At 36.1% G+C, this 24946-nt stretch overlaps 1 protein-coding gene across 3 annotated transcripts in view; it reads left to right on the forward strand.

Moving 5' to 3' along the window:
• The window catches only part of LOC128014099 (neural cell adhesion molecule 2-like), a 376809-nt gene that overhangs the window by 42734 nt on the left and 309129 nt on the right, over positions 1–24946 (forward strand). The window lies entirely within an intron of this gene.

Raw genomic sequence — 24946 nt, forward strand, 5'->3', positions numbered from 1 at the left:
TGAACAATACTGTACATGCTTTACATATTTTACAATTATATGATTAAGAGTGTTATTATAAGCACTTGTGGATTTTTAAACACACAGAGACTAAATAACTATATCATTTGCATAGTCCTGCCTCCTGTCAGTGATGTCATGGTGCTGTGGTCTGTAATGCAAAGACTCAGAGGATTGCGATGCTGCGTTAGATTAATAGCAGCCTTTAGCATCGACCTGCAGCTAATGCAGTCAGTTTCTGCTGATCCCAAACAAACAGCCAATGGTATGCGAGTGAGCGAGTGTGTTAATAAGACAAAAAGGTTGACGAGCTGAGAAAATATACAACGTGAGAAAGGAAATGGACACATTTCTGCCACTTTTAAACCTGTGAAGCCAGTTAAATGAGATTATTTTCTCCTCCCTGCATTAATTGGCTTTGGTTTAATGGGAAATAATAATTGAAATGAAAGACTTAGAGCGTCTGAGGTTCAGCGGCTTTCTACTGAAATTGTTTACTTCTCAGAAATTAAGTTAGTGCTTCATTAGTGTGGGTTTTCAAATATGTAATGTCAATATAGTGTAGAAATGCATTGGCAATATATGGTCAAATAGGACAGCTTTCCATGTTCATGTTCATGCACAGTTGTGTTCTCTGTCATATTTGTGTTGGAAAGCTGCAGTTGCTCCCAAATGTAGTGTTTTTCATTCGAGCTGAGGATATTGCATAAAGCTTACATCATCTGATTGTGTTCAGCACTGGACTGTATTGAGAAGGGAATGATTCAGCTGTGAGACCTGCTGTCATTTTACTCAGGCATCACGGCAGTACTTGCATAGCCCACCTGCATTCTTGAGCAACATCTCAGCATGAAATGTGCATAATCTTAAAATAGTCCATTAACTTGAATTAGATTTTCTTTTCAGTTCATATTTTAGTTTAACTTTAAGTAAAATATTATAAAATATAATTTAAATTGTTTATTAATGTATTGCTAGTCAATGTATTATGTTTTTTCAGTTTGTAATTTATGCACTTCCGCTTCAACTTATTTCAGCTACAAGTTCACATTATTGTTTAGTTTTTCAGGTTTTTTTTTTCTAGTTACACATTCATTTTGCAGGTTTTGATTTAATTATATTAGTTTAGTTTGAATTATATTTTATTTATTTTCAGTGAATTTGTTATGTGCTTTTTTTATATTATAAATTAGGTTTAATTATTTTTCATTTAGGTTTAGCTCAGTTTTAGTTTTCTGTCATTATTATTATTATTTGCACAAATGTTACAGTTTTAACCTAAAGGTGACATATCATGAAAATCTGACTTTTCCAGGTTTTAAGTGCTGTAATCAGGTCCCCGGTACATCTACAAACCGAGGAAACTTGAAAAAAAATTAACCCAGTAACTTTGTTTTGGTAAGCCCTTTTCTGCAAGCATCTGAGAAAATGAGCACATCAGATTTTGCTCCCTTGGTGACACGGCAAAGCGACCTCATTATAATATTACCATCCCTTAATCTGTAAATTTATACCCACGGTGCCGTCATTTTGATTTCAGAAGCGACGGCGTTCCAGCTCTAATGCCATGGTGAAAGTTTGAGCAAAACATACTAACTGTTGTGCCTTTGGCTGCACAGACAAATACAGAACACTTTTTAGAGTCCCAGCCTCACAGAAGACAACAGAGAAGTGGATTTTTATTTATGTTTTTTTTTTTTTTTTTTTTTTTTTTTACTGTATATTGCTGCCTGCCACACAGATTTAAAATTAACATGCATTTATTTTTATTTTTTTTTCATCAGTTTACCTTCTCAGATATAACAGACTGGTTTTGTAACTCATGTGTTTTCTTAACGTAAAGTGTGTGCTCTCAGAAAACCGTATATCAGAAGTTTAAATTAAAATGGTTTAAAATGCATGATTTCAGCGCGATAAACATGATAATCAGAACCAGAACAGATGTTTTAGCAGGTCCAAGCTGTAATGAAGCAGCTCTATTCTGGGAAAAGGGGTGGTGAACAGCAACTAGTTTGCATTTACAGACACAGGCCTGAAAAAAAAAAAAAAGTGGTTATGCTTCCACTCCAAATGGCAATTTTCAAAATGAAATATTAAATACATTATTTGTGTAGTATTTTGATCTGAAACTTCACAGACACCAGAGACTTATATTACATATTGTAAAAAGGGGCATAATATCTCTCCTTTTAACTTATGTCAGTTAGCTGTTTTATTTCAGCTTTGTGTAAGTTAACAAACAATGTTTCTCATAGTTCCAGTTTTAATTAAGTTCAAATTCCTGTTTACTTTCGTTTATTTATTAATTTTTTACTGGTCCATTTTTACTTAGTTTTCTGGGCTTATTCAAATAAGTAACACTAACCCTACCTTAACAAGCACCACTAATGAAAAGAGTAGCTCATGGATGATCACCATGTGATTCATGATGATCATTGAAGCAGCCCAAATTCAGTTCACATGTAATGTTGTGATATGTAACAGTTATTTACACCCGACTCTGAAAGCATGACCCGACTGCCACGTTTATATGTGTGATATTTCACACACTCACTGTGGCCGTCTAGCAGCATCCCAGAATGCCCCAGTGTTTGGTGCTGACAGTCGATGTGTCTGTGTTTCAGAGGTGGTGAACTCGCTGTGCTTTTATGGATCTAGAGACATGGCGTTGGGGCATGTGGGTAATTTCAGTGGGAAGCACAGAAACATTTGCCTTCTGTTGTTGGATGTGTGACAGTGAGGCCTCATAAGAAGATCACATACAAGCACACGGCGACACAATTAATCATTGAATGGAGCCAAAACAAACTGTCTGATGCAGGAAATGGACATTAATGCAAAATTTCAATCTCAAAATTTAAGGTCAAAATGTACAATGGGAATGAAAACTCTTTATTTCAGTAGTTATTTCAGTATTATTTATATACTACTTTCCATTATTAATATTTTAAATGAGCTTTTATATTAAAATGTTCTAATTTCATTTTCTATTTACTTATTTATTTATTTTTTTTAATTATGTGCTTTTCTCATTTTCATTAGTTTTTAGTCATTTTAAATATTACTATTTAAGTTTATTTGATACCATTTTTAGTTTTAGCTCAGTTTCCAGTCATTTTAGTGTGTTATATATATAATATAATTTTATTTTATTTTATTCCAGCTTAATTTCAATGAAAACTGTTTTACCCGTGTGCACTGTTCGGTTTCTGTATACACCCTTTATGGAGCGGGTCAAATTGACCCTAATTGTATTCAATACAATTCCTCAAAAATCACACTATGAAAAACAACAAGGATTCAGGTACAAACTGAAAACTTTTATTATCAACATTTGTCAAATAGTCCCCCAACAATATATCTGAAGGTATGATTTAATGAAAAGGTTTTTTTTTAACCATTTTTAAAGATATTTTGTTTTGACTAAATTTGAAAATAAACAGTATGCTGACTTGTTTTGCATATACATTTTTTTTTTCTTAGAACATCATAACTGAACAATTAAATGTAGCTTTATAATGAAAATATTTATTTTCTTCAGTTGGCTGTTTTGTAAACTCATTTCATAAAGTCATGAAGTTACTTTTGACATGATGAGCACACAGCAAGTGTGTGCTTTTGCCATTTGTAGCTCAGGTTTGTCATTTGTAATTTGCCATTAATTTTGAACATAATGATTTAGCTTTTTGAAGTGTGTTTGGTTAGGGTTAGAGCACTTTTAGATACACTTACACTTTAGAACTGGAGTTGATGCCTGACCAACATTAATATATATATATATATTTTTTTTTTTTTTTATTTTGTGTCTGTACAGTTTCTTTTGAATGGGTGTCTATGAGGGTCAAACTGACCCACGAACATCACACATGTAATATTAATTTTGCGTGTATATGTAAAAAAAAAGCAGCATGTTGAAGCTTTGCATGCATATCCATGATGATAAATGAGAAAAAGTCACAAAATATCAATTAAAAAAAAGGTTTAATATTATTTCAGTTAGCTTGAAAAATAAATGATAGGTAATTTTTACCATCTATGGCTTACAAAATATTTTCTGTATTGAAATAAGTGTGGAAATCCTCATTTTTTAGCTTCATAAAGTAGTAAAATAATAAAATAACAAAATATAACCAAGAAATGTTATGATTTTGGTTCAGTACAGTTTCCGTAGAGCGTTAAAATATGCGGGTCATTTGTATATGTCAAAAAAGTTTGTATATGTCAAAAAAAAAAATAAAATAAAATAAAAAATAATAATATATATATATATATATATATATATATATATATATATATATATATATATATATATATATATTTTTTTTTTTTTTTTTTTTTTTTTTTTCGCGTTTAAATCATTACCCCTTTCTTAAATCGAGCTGATCTCAGATGCAGACGTCGCACAGACAGGCCATTCCCACTATAGTTTAATTTGATACTAGCGTTTCAGCACATACTGGACTGTTGTCTTACCTTAGGCTAGGGCTGGATGATATTGCAAAAATTTATATCACAATATATTTCTTAATTTCGGTCGATACGATATAATTCCGAATATAGTCACAATAGATCTCAAAGATGCATACTTCCACATCTCAATCCTTCCACAACACAGGACGTTTCTGAGGTTTGCTTTGGGGCAAAGCTTACCAATATCGACTTCTTCCCTTCGGCCTTGCACTCTCACCCCGCACATTCACGAAATGTGTAGATGCGGCTCTGGTTCCTCTGCGTATGCAGGGCATCCGCATTCTGAATTACATTGACAATTGGTTGATTTTAGCTCAGTCAGAACAGATGGCGGTTCGACATCGAGATGTCGTTCTCGCACACATGGGGGAGCTGGGTTTGAGATTGAACGCCAAGAAAAGTGTACTTTCTCCATTCCAGAGAGCCACCTATCTAGGCGTAGGGTTGGATTTGACCACGATGGAGGCACATTTGTCCCCTGCTTGTATAGAGTCGATTCTCATGTCAGTCGAGAGAGTCAAAGAAGGCCAAACTGACCCACGAACATCACACATGTAATATTAATTTTGCGTGTATATGTAAAAAAAAAGCAGCATGTTGAAGCTTTGCATGCATATCCATGATGATAAATGAGAAAAAGTCACAAAATATCAATTAAAAAAAAGGTTTAATATTATTTCAGTTAGCTTGAAAAATAAATGATAGGTAATTTTTACCATCTATGGCTTACAAAATATTTTCTGTATTGAAATAAGTGTGGAAATCCTCATTTTTTAGCTTCATAAAGTAGTAAAATAATAAAATAAAATATAACCAAGAAATGTTATGATTTTGGTTCAGTACAGTTTCCGTAGAGCGTTAAAATATGCGGGTCATTTGTATATGTCAAAAAAGTTTGTATATGTCAAAAAAAAAAAATATATATATATATATATATATTGTTATTATTATTATTATTATTTTTTTTTTTCACGTTTAAATCATTACCCCTTTCTTAAATCGAGCTGATCTCAGATGCAGACGTCACACAGACAGGCCATTCCCACTATAGTTTAATTTGATACTAGCGTTTCAGCACATACTGGACTGTTGTCTTACCTTAGGCTAGGGCTGGATGATATTGCAAAAATTTATATCACAATATATTTCTTAATTTCGGTCGATACGATATAATTCCGAATATAGTCACAATAGATCTCAAAGATGCATACTTCCACATCTCAATCCTTCCACAACACAGGACGTTTCTGAGGTTTGCTTTGGGGCAAAGCTTACCAATATCGACTTCTTCCCTTCGGCCTTGCACTCTCACCCCGCACATTCACGAAATGTGTAGATGCGGCTCTGGTTCCTCTGCGTATGCAGGGCATCCGCATTCTGAATTACATTGACAATTGGTTGATTTTAGCTCAGTCAGAACAGATGGCGGTTCGACATCGAGATGTCGTTCTCGCACACATGGGGGAGCTGGGTTTGAGATTGAACGCCAAGAAAAGTGTACTTTCTCCATTCCAGAGAGCCACCTATCTAGGCGTAGGGTTGGATTTGACCACGATGGAGGCACATTTGTCCCCTGCTTGTATAGAGTCGATTCTCATGTCAGTCGAGAGAGTCAAAGAAGGCCAGTCACTCACTGTCAAAAAATTTCAGAGATTGTTGGGTCTGATGGCAGCTGCGTCCAACGTGATACCTCTTGGAATGCTGTACATGAGACCCCTTCAGTGGTTGCTCAAGACCAAGGGTTTTTCCCAGAGGGGAAATCCACTTCGACTGATCAAGGTCACGCAGCAATGCCTACGTGCCTTAGACATGTGGAAGATACCTTAGTTCTTGAATCAGGGCCCAGTGCTAGGAGCTCCTTGTCGCCGTGTAACAATAGTGACGGATGCGTCCCTCACTGGTTGGGGTGCGGTCATGAGTGGCCACGCTGCCCATGTTCTGTGGAGTGGTCACTATCTGACATGGCATATCTAGAGATTCTAGCCATTTATCGTGCACTAAAGCAATTCCTCCCAGACCTGAGAGGTCACCATGTGTTGGTGCACACATACAACACATCGGTGGTCTCTTATATCAGGGAGGTCTGCGTTCGCGCCCTTATACAAAATGGTGCACCAGATCCTTGTGTGATCTGGTACCACCAGATCTCAAGTGGACATCTTTGCGACTCAAAAGACATCGCAATGTCCCCTTTGGTTCTCTCCAGTTCATCCAGCTCCTCAGGGACTGGATGCTATGGCACAGACCTGGCCGATAGCTTTGTCTGTACGCATTTCCCCCTATTTGCTCTGCTCCCAGGAGTTCTGGTGAGAGTACGCCGGGACGGAGTCCATCTGTTGTTAGTAGCCCCATTCTGACTGGGATGAGTATGGTTCGCAGATCTGGTCTGGCTCCTCGGCGGCTCTCTGTGGGAGATATTGATCAGGACAGACCTACTCTCACAGGTGCAGGGCATGATAAATCACCCTTGTCCGGAGTTGTGGAAGCTGTGGGTGTGGCACCCTGAGGGGCACAGCTCATAGCACTTGGTCTCTCAACCTGGATTGGAGACCATCCTCCAATCCAGAGCTCCCGGCATGGCCAAAGCTTTCATATACCCTCCAGCGGCATATGTTCTGAAGGTTCCCTGTGTCACACCACAACCTGTTGTGCTGCAGGCCTTGGCCATCTTGGTGTTCACCCCAACCTCCTCCCTTTCGGAAGCCCGACCAAGAGAAGCTAAACTGTATGTATCCAGTTCAAGCGCTGGACACATACGTCCACAAAGCTGCCCTGTGGAGAAAATCTGACCGATTGCTAGTGTGCTAAGGTCACCACAAAAGGGGCTTTCCTGCATCTAAGCAGACTATTAGTCTTTAGATAGTTGAGACTATCAACGCCACCTATGAATCCTCTGGTCTTCCCCCGCTCACTCTACTCAGGGTATGGTGGCCTCCAATGCCTTTCTAGCAGGTGTGTTCATGCTGGACATCTGCAACGCTGCAGGATGGTCCAGGCCCTCAACCTATGTAAGATTCTATGGCCTAGATATGCCAGTCACTCCAGGTGCTTCAGTTCTCTTGTCCTAAGGGATAGTAGTCTGGCAGTTTGGTAGTCTGGCAGCATGGGCATCTCGTTCCCCATAGCGTTTTTCAACGCAGCTCAAATTCCCAAATAGGAATGTCTCTAGGTTACTGATGTAACCATGGTTCCTCGAGGGAACGAGTTGCTGCATCTTAATTTTGCCATACCCCCAGCACCCCTGACGGTGCTTGCTGGTACTCAAAGCTTATGCCGGCTGCGCGGCACATGCTTTTCCTGGTCGCTTATGTCACCCCGCCAGTGACGTCACGCTCTTCCATTGGACAGATTACACACGATATTCAGAGCAGTTCCCCATAGCGTTTTTCAACGCAGCGTCTTGTTCCCTCGAGGAACCATGGTTACATGCGTAACCTATAGACGTTTTTGCTGTAATTTGGATCAAATAAATGCTGCCTTGGTGCAAAGAAACTTCTTAAAAAAAAAAAAAAAACTTACTATTCAAAAATTTTATTGATTGTTTTTGATTGAAAGTCTAGACTTAATATTCTTATAGATTGAAACAAATGTGCTTCACCCAGAAAAAAATAAAATAAATAAATACATAAATAAAATTATATATAAAGTCAAAGACTACTAATAAAATTAAAACATAATTTTGTAAGGAATATTTACCAGAAAAGTATCTACTAGAATTTGTTTAGCAGAAAAAGTAAAGAAACAACACAGTATTTCTCATAATTACCAGTATCATTGCCAGAATCTATTGTGACAAGTTCAGTAAATTCTTTCTTCCAATACGTCCACACTCTATTAGCTGTGAAAGTTATTCAAAAAAGACCAAAAAGGCCAAAGAACACCACTTGACTACTTGCTGTTTAGTCTCTTTTGAGCAGGATTAAACATGAACACCACCTTTCAAAATTGCCTGTAATTCAATAGTCTGGTGGAAATGTGAAACAATTGCTCTATATCATGTGTCTGTTTTAGGCTGAAATGAAAATGTGTCACTATACATCAGAAAATGTGTCTCTTTTATATCCATATGTAAAACTACAGTACATTAATGTTCCAGTTCGTATCACACATGAAGTTGTATCTAGTTGTAATTGAAATAAAAAGTGGCATAGGATGTCAAATGAGAACTCGATCACAGCAGACTTGCAATTATGAATCTATGCAAATGGAATATTTGATGGCATTATGCATTTGTAATTGACCTGCTGTCTGAAAGTGTCTGAATCACAGACACTTGGCCTTATATAACATCTCATATCTGGTGACTTTATAAGACTTCTGAAAGGTTTGGAGTCCTTATTTCATGAGCGAGAGTCTTGTCGCACTGATCTGGGGTCAGATTAGCTACCAATGAAATATAAAACATTCAATTCAACTTCTGGTAAAACTTAAAATGCCTGCCAAAAATAAAGTTAATAAATGCTGTAATGTAAAAGTAAACATTCAGAGATTTTTTTTCAAATATAAGCCACATGCATATTGTCTTGGCGATGGGTGTTGAAAAGGTATTGGTGTGCAGAACGAATTGAGGCTTATTGAGAACAAGGAAGCTTAACTTTCTGTGAAAGAGAAGTACTCTGGCTAAAAAGACCTGCAGAAAATACATAAAGAAAAATAAACCATTGGCAATATTCATCATACTTTTCTCCACAAATGGCTTCTTTAAGGTAAAGGACACTTCTGTATTAAGACCAGTGATCTATAAAAGAGAACTGAATTGCTCATGAAGTCATGAAAGTGATTTCACCGCACTGCCATATGCTATTCCGTAGTATTGCCATTCATTCAAACTAATTAATAGGAAATCGTACAATTTTAATTTGAAAACATCATCTAACAAGTCAGCTTTTTTTATATCTGAAGTATCCCTGTACATTATTACAATGCTAATGTCTTATGCCTGTAAATGGTTATTTATTTAACATTGGGAATTCCCCCTGCATATTTAAAGTCACCTTCATATTCAATACAGAAGTGAGCATGAATATGATAAACATCGGAAGGACGAGATCCTCATCATATATACAGTATTACAAATCACAAAGTTTGAACTTAATTCACCTTCAATATTTATGTAATTTTGTTTAATTGTTTTTATTCATGCTGTAGGCTAACTTCAAATGTTTTAACAGTGATTAATTTTGATGCAGTAAATTATTTAAATTTGGTTAAATTACTATTTTTGAATCTCTTTACAGCACTTTGATCAGCCATGTGGCTGTTTTGTATGTGCTATATAAATAAATTGAAACTTTAAATTTGAAAGTAATAATTAATTAAACGCACATACATAACATATATATATATATATATATACATATATATATATATATATATATATATATATACATATATATATATATATATATATATTAGTGCTGTCAATCGATTAAAAAAAATTAACTAATTAATCGCACAATTTTTTAAAATTAATCGCGATTAATCGCGATTAATCGCAAATAAAAGACTGAAACTTTTTGGATATGTAAATGTAAAATGTAAATAATTAATGTAAACTCAAGACAAAGAAACTATTTAAATTCAAAATATGATTGTTTATTGGAATTTTTGTTTAACTTGTAACACAGATTTTCTCATGTAAACAACATACCTGCAATAAACCATCAATATCCTCCAAATTAACTGTTGGCTTGAAAGCCATATTTATTACAGAAATAAAAACACAGGCATGTAAGTAGCATTTGAATTTCAAAACAATCAATGCCAATAAAAAACTAAAATGATTTCCATGTTGAATTCTAAGTGGACTGCAAAAAAATTCCAAAGTATAGTCATTGCCAGTGCTTTAAGTGGGCCAGTACACACCAGTACTCAGTACCGCCACTTCCAAATATAGCTCTTGAGCGTACCGCCACCTCTCCGTGCACACAGAACGTGCTTGTAGCGTACCGGTACGCTCATTTGGACATCTGTTTTAATAGAGGTTTTAATCTTTTACCTGCACTGCCGATTTTCAGAGCGCCCTTCACAATGCAAGCTTCCTAATTCATCCCACTCAGAGCAGAAACTACATTACCCATTCACCATTAAGTTACACAAGTGAATAGCGCATGTGTCGCTTTCCCACTGTTAAGTGTCAACAACTCAACGTGGCCGGAGAAGGTGTGTGAAACTCGTTGTGAGTTATACTAAAGTCGTCCTGCAGCCCCCGCTGGCTGCTCATTGGCTGCAGCATCTTTTTTCTAAGTTCTAAAAAAATACCGTAGACGGCAAGGCACAAATTTAGATATTCATTTATCTAATTAATCTATAGCCTATGCACAAAGACAATATGATCTTTTTGTCCCCTTTTTGTTTTAAAGCTTGATGAAGAGAGAGAGCGCAAGTTGCTGCAGCTGCGAGGAGGACAGTGATGCACGCGTACAGGAGTGATTGACAGTTCGCGGCACTGTGTACAAAAAATACTCCGCTACACAATTATTTCTTTATTTTCGTTTAAGCTTATTAACGTTAGCGTTACAGAAAGGTCTGATTTACGCACTGTTACAGTCATTGTTTTTGTTTTTTTTAAACAATGACATTTGAGTTCATGATTTTAATGTTGCTGTTTCTTGTGGCAGACTAAATGAAGAGTAATGTTTCTTGTGGCAGACTGAAGAGTAATCCGGCAGAGTTTTATACTGAAACTTTCCGTCTAAAAGTCCTTCCTTGGTCTTATCCATATTTCTTTGCACGTTGAACACACATAGGCCACAACTGGAAATAAAAAAAACTGCAACCGCGTTAATTGCGTTATTTTTTTTTTAACGCGTTAAATATTTCAAATTAATCGAATGCGTTAACGCGCTAATTTTGACAGCACTAATATATATATATATATATATATATATGAAACTAGCAAAAACACTTGCACCACATTGCGCCGTGTGTAAAATAGGCCACTTAGTCTTTATCATTTCAGCCCCTGCTGGTCAATGCCTGAACTACAAAGATATGCGTTTCCACTGACGGCCATCGAAAGTTGCCATGTACTGTGAAAAAAAAAAAAAAAAAAACAGACTTGCAAGCTTCAAATAAATAACAAAGATGTCTTTATATCAAAATTAGATGTTTTGCTGGCTCTCATTGTCTCCATAAAATCCATTGTTGCAGTTCCTCTGGTGAATATCATATTAATAATAAGTCTGTTTCTAAAACAAATTCATTAGCATCATTTCATTACCTCAGTAAATTACATCTGCCATCATGGGGCGCTGCAGCGGATTCAATTAGCCGTGGTGTTTGTCTGTGCGTTTAATACCCAGCAGTGCCTGCTTTTAGACCAGACACTTGTGTTTCTGATGACTGAATGTAAACAGACCAGGGGTCTCATTTATAAAAATCGGTAGATTTCATCCTAAAAGTGTACGTAGGCACAAAAGCTAGATTTTGTGTATGCACAAAAAAAAAAAAAAAAAAAAAATTCACTTTGGAGTGTTACAAGCTCTTGGTGAATAAAGAAGATCTGTAAAGTTGCAAAGACTAAAGTCGCAAATTCAAAGAGGTACTCTTTATAAAATTTAAGACTCGTCCACACCCCCTAAAATGGCTCGTTCTAACATGCCCCCAAATCTCTTTTTCACTATGTGGGAAGATTTGCATATCGGTGACCAGATGTTCATGCAAAGAAAGGGGTACCTTTTATTCTCGTTGTAGTATTGTCGTTGCAGCCACTATGTCCTATAGATGTGTGTTTTTTACTGTGAAAGTGAAACTACGTTGTTTGGCCTTCCAAAAGAGGACAGTATCTGTTTGGTCATGTCTTGAGCTGATCAGTGCTGGTCGCTGAGGAAATACATCAACTTTGCACTGTAGATCGCCAAATAGGCTTTCACCCTGGACGAAGCAGAGTCTAGCCCAGGGTCGTGACGGTTTTATAAATGTGGTTGCCGCAAGCCCAACGGACGCTCCTTCTTAGAATCCTCACTCTAGGCCGCGGCTCACTCTAGGCCTCTGGCCTCAGCTTACTCAAGGTGTATGACGCCGTTTCATTGAGAAAGCGAAACTACTTTGTTTGGCCTTCCAGAAGAAGACACGACTAGAAATCATGTTTTTATCACATTTATAATGGGTTTTATGTTTATTTCTCGTCACTCCAGCAGGACAGTGCATCACAATATGTTAAGGGGCTTAACATTTCCATCACAAGCTTGAGGTATTCAGCCAATCACAATGCACTGGATACCTGGCCAATCAGAGCACACCTCGCTTTTCAGACCGATGAGCCTTGTAAAAATCGACACGATTCAGAAGGCGTGGCATAGAGGAGTAACAATAATGTACAGTTGAAGCAGTTGTTGTAGTTATTTTTGTTATTGAAATGTTTCATCTCAATAATAAATCACTTTTAGACCTCATTCTAAAATATTATATATGAAATATAGTCACAACTAATGGCTTTATTCAGAATTACAGTACATCACAGAAACAGTAGTGTGTAGTGATGTTGATATGGTTTGAAATATTTATTATTGCATTTTGCATACTGTGAGTATACTGTCTGTATAATGTAAGCAGTGCATAATGTGCATTAAACAGTAGAAGTACACTAGTATTTTATCTCAAACATATTGATATAACCATAAGCAACCATCATGTGCTAATTCAAGTCAGAATTCTTCTTTCCATCCTCATGTAAGCAACAGAAAAAAAAAAAAAAAAAAAAAAAAAAAAAAAACAATGTGAAACACTTGTTTCTGAAGATAAAACACACTGTGTAGTGATCTACAAACACTGCAGAAATGTCAAAAAAGCCTGCATGAGATGTATGATGTTCTGTCTCTGTAAAAGTGCACAGGAAGCCCAGGGGACAAACACTGAGAAATGAAATGCTGAAAACACAGACGGGGCGTTCACCTTTTTTCAAGACTAACTGATGCAAACAAGCCGTAAAAGGGATGGTTCATCCAAAAATCTAAATTGGCACCCTCAGGCTACAGTTACACAGAAGACAGAAATTAAACTAAACTAAAACTAAAACCGTGGTCATTGATGTTACATAAAATGCATGTCAATGTCTACTGTAACTTTGAAACTTATACACACAATATTATTAAATTGCCCAATAATGTCTAATGCATATTAAGTGCATCAGTCTTCATCAGCTAACCTTTTTACATAAACCATAAGAAACCTTAAAAACTTTTATTTCACTCCTTCTTTCTAATGCATGATTCATGTATGCCAAAGGTATTCATTTTGTGTTGCCTGATATGATTATTATTTATTTTTTTTTTCTGACTCTAAATGTGCCGGTAGCCAGACTTTGATCACTGATCCACTGAAGAAAAAAAGTAAAATACAACTTAGATGGCCTGACTGTGAGTAAATTAACAGCAAATTTTCATTTTTGTGTGAACTATCCCTTTAGATCAATTGACTGCGCTGCTATATAATTTCTCTCTGATGTTCTGAAATTCGTGTACTGAAGAACAATCGACTGCTTTATAATCTCAGTGTCCCACTTTTCTTGAGAAAGTCTCTGAAAACTAAGGTGCTTAAATTCAGTCCCTGTCTACGTAGGTTGCATTTTAAGACATCGTAAGCCTGTACTGCGCAGGCTGAAGGTAGGCAGCCTGATTATAGCTTTTAAGATGTTTTCTTTTGGCCAGATTCTGAAAAACTCATATCGAACGCTAATTTGTTTCCCCATGAGATGCTGAAATCTAGTGACAGAGCTCCGATTAACGTCTGGCATCCTTCCAGGACCATCATACGTGAGCTAATCCACTTCTTCTGGCTGAGATGGATTACAGCAAGAAACGGGGATCAGACAGCATGTGTGTGTAATCACAATCAGACGAGATGGCATGCTGTAATCTGATGGGCCATTGAATTTAAAGCAGATGTGTGATAAGGATGTAGTTAATTGGGTTTCATTGGTGGTCCTGGAATCATTTATTTATTTATCTGTATATAAACTTAATATTGTCATAAAACAAATCTTGTTTATCTTATCTTTATCTTGTTCAAACTATTTCGTTCTATTAGTTTTAAATGTAAGCATGCATGTTTTGTTTATTTAGATTTACACTTCATTAAAAGTTAATAATAGTAGTAGTATAAGTAACTAAAATAAATAATTTCAGATCATTTATCACTGAATTTTAAAAAAATATATCTCTCCCACTCACACACACACACACACACACACACACACTTTTCATTGTTAGTTTTAATTAAAGTGTACTAAAGTTTTTTTTTTTTTTTTTTTTTTTTTTTTTAGATTAATGAGCTAACTGATATAATTTAAAGATATGCCATATTTAATGTCTCAGCACAGTCTGTTGTCCTTGATATGTATAATGCCATTTTCATGTTAAATGCAGTTTTTGTCTTATGTTGGTGCTGTAAGGAGCACAGGACGACAGAGAATTCCAAATAACGGTCCTTTAACAAATTCACAGAAGAAACATTGGAGAAACTCAGGGAAAATGCAACACAACCATCATCTAACATCAAACAATAACCGGCAAAGGACTGTTCAGAACAAGGAGAACGTATAAGGAAACTAAACGAGGGAACTAATGAGATGATTAACAAACACAGGTGAACAGAAATCTAGTCAAGGCAACTAAGTAAAACTAGGCACATGGGATAAATGGAAACAAACTCACAGTCCAAGAACAGAACAGAACTGTGACAGTTTTATGATATTAATCAAAAACTAAAATGAATGTGTTAATATTTTTTGATTCGTCAAAATGTTTTTTTTTTATTTGTTTGTTTGTTTTTTTGTAGTTTACATTTATTTATTTTTGTATTTTGATGTCAGCCAGTTTACGAGACATCATCTCTAACTAAAATGCATTTGTTTTTATTTAATTTTATTTATTTAAAGTATTGAAAATGTATTTCTCATGCAGTTTTCTTTAAAGAAAATAATGCTGAAATGGAGCTTGTGTTCTGTTTTCACCAGAGGATCCTGTAAATATAAGGTCAAACTATGATACGAGCCCTTGAGAACATAAGAAATGTTAGAAGTCATTGGTCCCTGAGTACTGAGAGTAAACACGTCCTCGAGCTTTACCTGTTCAAGGTCAGTCATTTTAGTTCAGCAGAAATTACCCGGTTCACCCAGTCAGCAGGGAGCTCATCACCCCTGAGGTTAGCCAGACTCATTTAAATATGGAAATGAAGACAAACTCACACATGAATATTTCAGCGCCTCTGTAGAAGTGCCACTGTATGTTCGGTGTTCGTTTTGACGCCTGCCATAAAGAAAAACAAGAGGATAGACAGTGTCAGATAGGCTCCTGTGAATATTTACCATGGGTAATGACCTCTGTTATACCAATGTTATTTTTACTGTCATCATTATCATAACGTCAGCGTGTTCTATTAATTTCTCACCCTTGGGACCGCGAGCGCTAACTCTCACCACTAGAACAAAACACGCATCAATGATTCAGTCACAAAGTGTTTTTCTCTACAGCCTGTGTCAGCCTTACATATTCTATCACTTTTAGACTTTCTGCAGTAAGAAATAATGCAGCAGATGAGTTAGACACTTTTGACACAATGTTAAACAGAATAAAGTTGTCTGCAGAAATACTTTGACGATCTGCAAGAATAACCACTAAATAACCACAAAAAGGATAATATGATAATAACAGGGACATCTTTTATTCACGGATTTTCAAGAAAAGAAAAAAAAAAAAATAATACTAAAAATACACACACACACACATGCATATGATATATACAGGGATACAACAATAATGTAAATACACAATTCGCTACATACAACATATCTTATAATATATATATATATATATATATATATATATATATAAATAAAGATCAATTTAAGGTCCAATCTGACCGGACCATAAAGAAGAATCAAATGGAGTTGTGTAAATGTCAGCTGTGGAATTACATGAAACCGATTCTGCGGTTTGTGACACCATAGTTCACAATGTAACAAAGTTGTTTTTTTGTTTGTAGAGTTTGGTGTTTGGAGAAAATGTCAAAGTGAAGATAGATCATGTTGATCGTACTGGGGTCATGAGTATCAGATCTTGAGCTGGACGTGTTTGCAGGAAAAACATTGATTGTTCACTGTCTGTCACTTCCAAGGGTGCAAGAGCAGAACTAGATGAAAAGACTTGCCGTGATGTGGAAGATCTCAGTAAAGGCTGCTGGAAATAATGATGGTTCATTATTGTAGCAAACACCCGCTGTCTTTATTTGTCTTTATTAACTTATTCGGTCCAGACTTCTTGTTTTATCCAATATAGTGTAGTTTTAGGGGTTATTTTTCTTCTGTTTTCAAAATGTTAACTTAACTGACTGCTTTAATTCCATTTTAAAGTTTAAAGCATTCACTTCACATGGACTGACCATCACGCAGTGAACACGCGATCATGTTGGAGAAAAATGCACACTTCACAAGATCTATTAGACATACTTCTATCCAAATTAGACAGTACGGTTAACAACAACCGTAAGCAAGAGGGACAATGCGAGCACTATGTGACGCTCAGGTGCTGCCTTTCTCAGCACCGCTAAAATAAAATAAAAGTGACTTCACAATAAAAGTCCCCCCTCTAACAAATCGGCCAAGCAGAAAAACGACATTAGTATTTATGTATTTATTTTTAATTTCTATAGTTTCAGGTTTCTTTCTTTTTGATGTATTTATTTGTTTAGCTTATAATATCTCTTTTTAGGTAATTTTTTTTTTTTTTACTTAATTTTTAGAGCTGATTTTGGTTTGGTCTTGAAAAGCAGCGAGATTTTAGGATTGTTAAAAGTATATAAGTGTTGGATTTTAGAGATGTGAAGTGATCAAATGCACCATTTTCACTTGCTGATGATGAAAGTTACTTACTAAGCGTTAAACTTTGTTGTTTCTGATTATTGCACAGTGTTGGATCATGAATACTAAAGAGCATCCACAGCCTTGAGAGTTTGTAAAACAAGCTGTTTGTTGGCTTAAGCAAAGCTTACACAAAGCCAGATAATTTCTCACATCCAAATTACCTTGACCAAAGCCAAATAGTTTGTTTTCCTTTAAGCACATCAGTAATAAAATTAACTTTGTTAATTTAACTTTAATGTTATTTTCATGGTACTTTAACTTAATTTAACTTTTATAGATAACAAGTGAACATGCTGCAAAAACATGAAACATTAATGTTTTAGGGCATTTTTCTGATCACTGATTCATAATTGATTGCCAAATTCATAATTCCGTGGGAACTAGAAACCATCACTGAAGTGCCTCAGATGTCTCTCCTTTCTTGTGAGAAAAGAATAGACACAAATGAGCCAATAACCTGTAGAAAAACAAGCATATGCTGGTTGTGTTTTTGGGTTTTGATGTATGGCAGCTGGTTTAAGCTTGCTCTTAGTTGGTCATAACCTGGCTTAAGCTGCTCCTGAGCTATTTGAGTTCATATTGAGATTTGTGAATACAATTTAAATACAGTTTGAGACATTGTTAAGATATCCATGTGAGATTACTTGGTGTTTTTCTCAGGGCTTTTTGGTCTCATTGCTACTGTACATACTGTAAGAGACGCATGTGATATTGAGATAGTGGTAACACTTTAGAATAGGGAACACTTATTCACTATTAACTATGGCTTTACCTTCAGTAAATTCCCTTTTTCTGCTTATTAAAAAAAATAGTAAGGTAGTTGTTAAGTTTAGATATTGGGTAGGGTTAGGGATGTCATTATTATGTGCCTTATTTACTACTAATAAATGGCTGATATTCTAGAAATATGCATTCTAATAAGCAAACTTTCCTATTCAGTTGTCAATTGCTTTGTTATTTATTCAAGTGGTAAATGACACTACTTATACTATGTGTATTGCCGGTAATGTTTAATCATTCATGCACATATAGTTTTGACACACAGAAACAAAACTGAATAAGACATGAGTCGTTTATTCTCTTGTAATACACAGCCCAGAAACACAAGGGGAATGTCGTGTAGCAACATTTATCCATCAATGCCCAAACATTTCAATCTCATTTCATCATTCGGTAAAGCTTCACTTCACTCTTAATTTTTAATGCAATCACACCTTTGACTGAAGTACGATCAAAAGTTTTTTATTTTGTTTTTAACGGTAGTGTATGAATGACGTTTATGTGAATGTACACAGTAAAGCACACTAAAAATATATTGCAACTAGAAATAAAGCTATAATGTCAGTGATATTGTGCATCAAATGTCATAGCCTAGCGTACAAAAAGGCACCTCACAATTAATTGATTAAGCAGTATAAAATTACAGAATATTGCAAATGTTGTAGTAAATTATGATTAATGTGCCAAAGTTGGCAAAAATATACAATTTCACCCCAAATTGGAAAGAAGTACTTTTGTGTTCCAGCAATTAGTGCCAGTAGGAATATAGTGTCATGCCACAACACATCTTCAACCGGAAACCGATGATAGACTTAAAACTTAAACACTTCATGTTCTCCAGTTGCACAGTGTAAAATGTACAGCATGCAATTAACATTGCTTTAAAGTTGATGATTGTTGATCTATATATGACCGGGAATTTTGATTTACCACCAAGAGCTAATTTAGTGGGTTCACTTACTTTGTAGTTCATTCATTTGATATTTTAAAGAACATAATTCCTTCTAAAACGTTATCCTCATAAAAAATAAAAAATAAATAAAATATAAAAATACAAGTAACAGTTTTCAGATCACCGGTTCACAAAAACCACCGGAAAAAGAGGAAGAAGTAAAACAGATTTTAGATAAGAAGTATACACAGAGCTGGAGGTATAATTAAGTCTCACAGCTCTATATCACTATATCACACATGGATTCCACTGGAGGCAAGTGTAGTAATACACGCAAGTGCAGCTTTTATTTAAAAAGTGAAATCTAAAATACAAACACAGACTTGGCTTGGCATGAACAGACTAGACTCACAAACTGCAGGACTGCAAGGGTCACATGGCACAAATCAACCAATGGGGAACAAGACAAATTAATAAACAAACCACTGGGAACTTGACACATTGAACAAAGGAACCAGTAGCAGGAGTAATAATAATAATAATAGGGCAGGGCACGACGTGACAATTTATAATTTACATTGATCACTGTCCGAAATGGATGATTCACAATTCAAGTTTAAAAATGTTTCAAGATCGTTCATGATTGTCAGGATTTGTAATTGATGCATCGAGAAAATGAGTGAATTGTTACAGCCCTAATATACAGTATATATATATATATATATATATATATATATATATATATATATATATATATATATATATATATATATATATATATATATATATAGTCAGCTGCCTCCTCCCTGATTATCATCGGCACCCTGTCCTAAATCGCCGCCCTTCACCAGGCTCCCGACAGGAGTGGGTGCATGAGAGAGGAGGGACGCTGGATGAGCCAGGGCTGGCGGCGGTGATGGGGCACACCTGACATAAATGGAGCCTCATCACCGCCGCGGTTTAAAATCATTTATTGTATGTTTAAAAACATGTTTCAATGTTTTGTTCATCAGTCTAAATGTTCTGCAGAATCAGTCAATGGTGAAAATCGATAGTAGATTTCATTTGAAGTCCAACAGTTTAACACTAATATTGGACATAAACTAACACTTTAAATATAAAGTATTAAAAACAGGTAAGTTCATATATTTGGAGGCTGATGCACAGAGACAAGAATGAGATGGATTCTTACATAACTGTGGCATTAAACTCATTTAGTGAGGACTCGTTTTAAAATATTGCACATATAGGCCTTTTAGATTACTTGTTAGTGCAATAAAATACATTATATCTGCAGACGATGTACGTGTTTGTCCTTATTTGCGTGTGTGAAATGCGGTGCTGAAGTGAAATAGCTGGGCAGTTTGATAGATGAATTACAATAGGCTGCCTAATAAACTGCGCTAAATAATTTATTTATATATATATATATATATATATATATATATATATATATATATATATATATATATATATATATATATTCTATAATATTTATTATTCGTAGTAGTAAAGAGAATTCTATGAAACTGTTTATAGCCTGATGAAAATTAGCTTTGAAAGAGCAGCTTGTGAGCAATAAAAGTTTTCCCTGCGTTTAAATGGTGTTGTGGTGGGCATCTCTGATAAAGAGGTATGTTTGAGGAAATCGCTGGGAAAAGGACTTGAATCTACATCAATTGGTGTCACAGGGAACATTCTAAGACTGCTTGTAGAGTTATCATCTTTTGAATGGATTTCTGAGGAGTGTCACAGGAAATTTTCCAAAAATGAAAGATTTAAGGAGAATTACAGCTGCTTTATCCTGGATTTCTTATGTTTCCCCTTCCAAATGTGGACTATCACTAAGAAATCTCTTCAAAAATAACAGATACAGTATATCTTGCAGGATAGTTTAATCAGAGAATCAATCATTCTATAATCCTATTTTTGTTCACTCTGTGATGTTCAGATGAGTTGATTTTAGTTTTATTTTATCTACTCTTAGCATTAATTTTCAAAGTTGAAAATCAATGGAACTAATGTGAGCTTGAGGGCTAAAATCCACATGAAAGTATTATTGTTCATCAACTGAATTATGGGTAGACGTACACAAAACCTTGCTTAATGTAGAACTTGCTTGCTTATAAAAACAACTTCATTAGTTATTTCATTTTATCATATATCAAGCAGTTGTTCTACATTACAGTCTATGAGTGAATTATTTTATTTTTTTTGTTTGTTTTTTTTTTTTTTTTACATCTGTGGAATTTGCAGGTCCATGATTCTATAAAACTCATTTGTTCTATCAGTTTTGCTGTGCAAGCAAAATTATGCATTTTGTTTTTTTAGCATGTGGACAATAATGAACATCATTCTCTGGGTTGCCTGTATGCACAAGAGTAGAACATGGGTTGCTATCACAATGATAGTAATATGATGCAGTTAAAATACCTATGGTTTAATTGTCTCACAGCATCTGTATTCTGAAGCTTCATCATGCATGCATTTGAAAGCCATATGGTTGAATGTCAAAATCAAATCACTATTGTCACATCACCACAGCACATGTGCCTTGGAAAGTGAAAATCTTGGGAGCGTGCTCCAGACAATGCAGAAACAATTTACAAATAGACATACAGACTTGTAAAGATGACAATGTGCAATGTACACATACAGCACATATACTCAGTACACACAGTGTACTATTAGACATATTAGCAATAAAGACATAGTTTCACATAATATATGCCAATGTGCAACAGATTAAACATGAACTGGATACGCAAAATTTCATGGATATGCATTGGATAGTATCCAGTGGTAGCAGATACATTATTGTATTTAGTGCAATACCAATAGTCCAGTATTGAACTGTGTTGGAGTTAAAGTGCAGTATGTGGCATACTGTGTTGTGGGAGTATGCTGTAGGGTGTATTTGTTCTGACTGTTAATTTGTCTGATAGCATGAGGGAAAAAGCTATCCCTCAGTCGGCTAGTGTGGGATCGGATGCTGCGGAGACTTCTTCCTGAGGGCAGCAGAGGGAGCAGTCTGTGGGATGGGTGGCTGGAGTTTCTGATGATCCTCCAGGTTTTCCTTATGCATCACCTGGTGTAGATGTCCTGGAGGGAGGGAAGCTCACCTCTAACAATGTGGCGGGGAGTTCGCACGACCCTTTGCAGAGCTTTGCGGTTGCCAGTGGTGCTGTTTCCAAACCAGGATGCTCTCCATAGTGCAGGTGTAAAATGTTCTGAGGATGTTGGGGCTCATTCAAAATTTCCTCAGCTGTCTCAGGAAGAAGAGGCGTTGATGTGCCTTCTTCAGCACTTCAGACGTGGAGAAGTGTGTGGCTGCACAGTCATGTGTGTGCAGGGAGTACAGGAGTGGGCTGAGGACACAGCCCTGAGGAGCAACAGTGTTGAGGGTCAGTGGGGATGAAGTGTTGTTGCCCATTCTGACCACCTGACTTCTGCCTGTCAGGAAGTCCAGGATCCGGCTGCACAGAGATCTCTTGAGTCCCAGAGTCTGTAGTCTCTGAGTCTCTCAAAACACTTTCTGAAGATGGGCAATGTTCACAGTAGCTGGTTTATACCCTTTAAAATCAGTGATGTTATTGATTCCCTGCCACATGCTTTGCGTTGTTGCTGTTGAATTGTTCAACTTTGTTTTTTTTTTTTTTGTATTGTCGTTTGGCAACATTGATGGGCTTCCTGAGATCATAACTGGTTTATTTGCAATCGTCAGGGTTTCCAGACTTAAAAGCAAATGGATGCGCTGAGAAGGCTGCTCGAACATCACTGTTAATCCATGTTTTTTTGTTGGGTTAGATTAGGATTGTTTTTGTCGGCACAACGTCATCTAGACACTTCCTATTGAAACACGTTACAGTGTCTGAGAATGCCTCTATGTCGTCATCAGACACTGTCCAGAACATATCCCAGTCCACGTGATCAAATAGTCCTGTGGTAGTACAGCATCCGATTGATCCGACTAACATTGAAATGTCCTGAGGGTGGGTTTCAGTTTCTGCCTATAAGTAGGTATTAGCAGAATGGAAGAGTTATCTGTTTTGCCAAAAGGTGGGCGAGGGAGGCATTTGTAGGCATCCCGGAAAGTCCCGAGTGGTGCACGGAGAATCCATAAGCTCGATGGCTGATTCTGGTACCTCTGCAGAAATCCAGGTTTCTATGATTCAAATAATGCAGCATTCCCTTGTTTCTCGCTGGTATGAGATGAGTGCCCACAGTTCACAGAGTTTGTTGTCCATTGTTAGCCAGCAAAATGGTTGAGGTCAGAAGGGTCTGAGTCTGACAAGGAATCCTGCTCTCTTCTCCCTTTTCCGGTGGCATTTCCCCGGTCAAAGTCCAGTTAGAGTTGCGCGACGTAGGAACCAATGTTTAAAAGCATGTGTATATCAAAGACAATTACACTAACAACATCCGACACGTATAACAACAAAATAACAATTAAAACATGAAAAGCTACAGAGTTCGCAACAGGGCTGCCATGCCTTTTTTATTTATTTTTTTTAGGTAACATGTATCGCCTTAATGTAGAACTTGCACGTTGTTCCCAGACTCACAGCATTTGCAAGGATGGAGTTTGAGACAGTCCTAGTATGTTAGCTGATTTAGTATGTGTGGAGCATAATTTACTGTGAATGGAGACGATGTGTTAACCCGCACCCCGACGCCAGCGTCCTCAACTCCCCATGTCCGCACGTGTCAATATTTATGAATAGATTAAATTTTAAACGGGACAAATTTAATCTTGACAAACTATATATCATTATAAAGACCTAAGCCTCAAGCATTGACGGCAGATCGCTGTTCTTCAATGGAAAGCTTCTATAGAATGTATTTGCTAAATTGTGTAAGCAGTACACATCAAAACATGAAAAATTAAAATGCAGTACATACCAGATTCGTCGCAATAATGAGTCATAAACACATCCACAGCTGTAAATCCCGGTTTAGTTAGGAAGATAAGGGTCCACTGAGTGACATGGAGCATGTTTATTCCAACGAAGCAATAACGATGTAATATGGATGATAATTCCTTTTTTATGTTTCAGTTCTTCAATGATAGTATTGTTTGTGTCTGTTATGGAATAACTCAGGCTCAGAAACTGCTTCTTGGTAGTAAAATATGGCATGGTTTTGTAGCGTACAGTTTCACAAACAGAATGAGATGATCCACCAAAAAAAAAAAAAAAAAAAAGAAAGAAAGAAAAGAAAAGTGAAAGATATGCGTAAGATTGTTTATTTGAATTCTGGCGCTCTCTGGTGATGGCTCGTGACACACGTTCTGACGCATCTGTCATCTGATGGAGGCGGATCGCCTTTTTCTTTCTTTTTTTTATTTTTCAATATGTGAGATTGTGTTCTATGCTGTGTTTAATATGCCTGTATCTGCATGATTAGGCTAACATCTGTTTGAGTGCAAATCAGCTTGCTATTACTGTGTAATCACAGCTATTGATGTGAATGCCATCTATATGAATAGAGTGCGATTTATTGACTTTTTGGGAAATTTATATGAATACCATCTCTATAACTGGCCATCAGCAGATCAGCATGTATTTTCATTCTAATTAATTTTAAATGCTGCATTTCTAGCAATCTCAGGATGTTCTGTAATTGGCATACAAAGTTAAATCTTTTTTTTTATTTTTATTTATTCAAATTATTCTTGTTGCATTTTTCTAGTGCTCAAATAAATCACGTATATGATGTCCACGTTTCTGTCTAGTGATTTATAATTGAAGAAAAAAAAATTCAGTGGTAAGTTTAATGACTAAAATAGTTTGTAGAACCCTTGGCCATCATTTGCTCACTTTATTATGTAGTGTTTTTAAGGGCACGAGTAATAAGTAGCTGGCCACAGCTTACTTAAAGCTGCGGTAGGGAACTTTTGACACTCTAGCGGTTAATGAACAGAACTGCTTGCGTCTTGTGGAAGA

This window comes from Carassius gibelio, chromosome A1, assembly GCF_023724105.1.
Source record: "Carassius gibelio isolate Cgi1373 ecotype wild population from Czech Republic chromosome A1, carGib1.2-hapl.c, whole genome shotgun sequence".
Lineage (NCBI taxonomy): Eukaryota > Metazoa > Chordata > Actinopteri > Cypriniformes > Cyprinidae > Carassius > Carassius gibelio.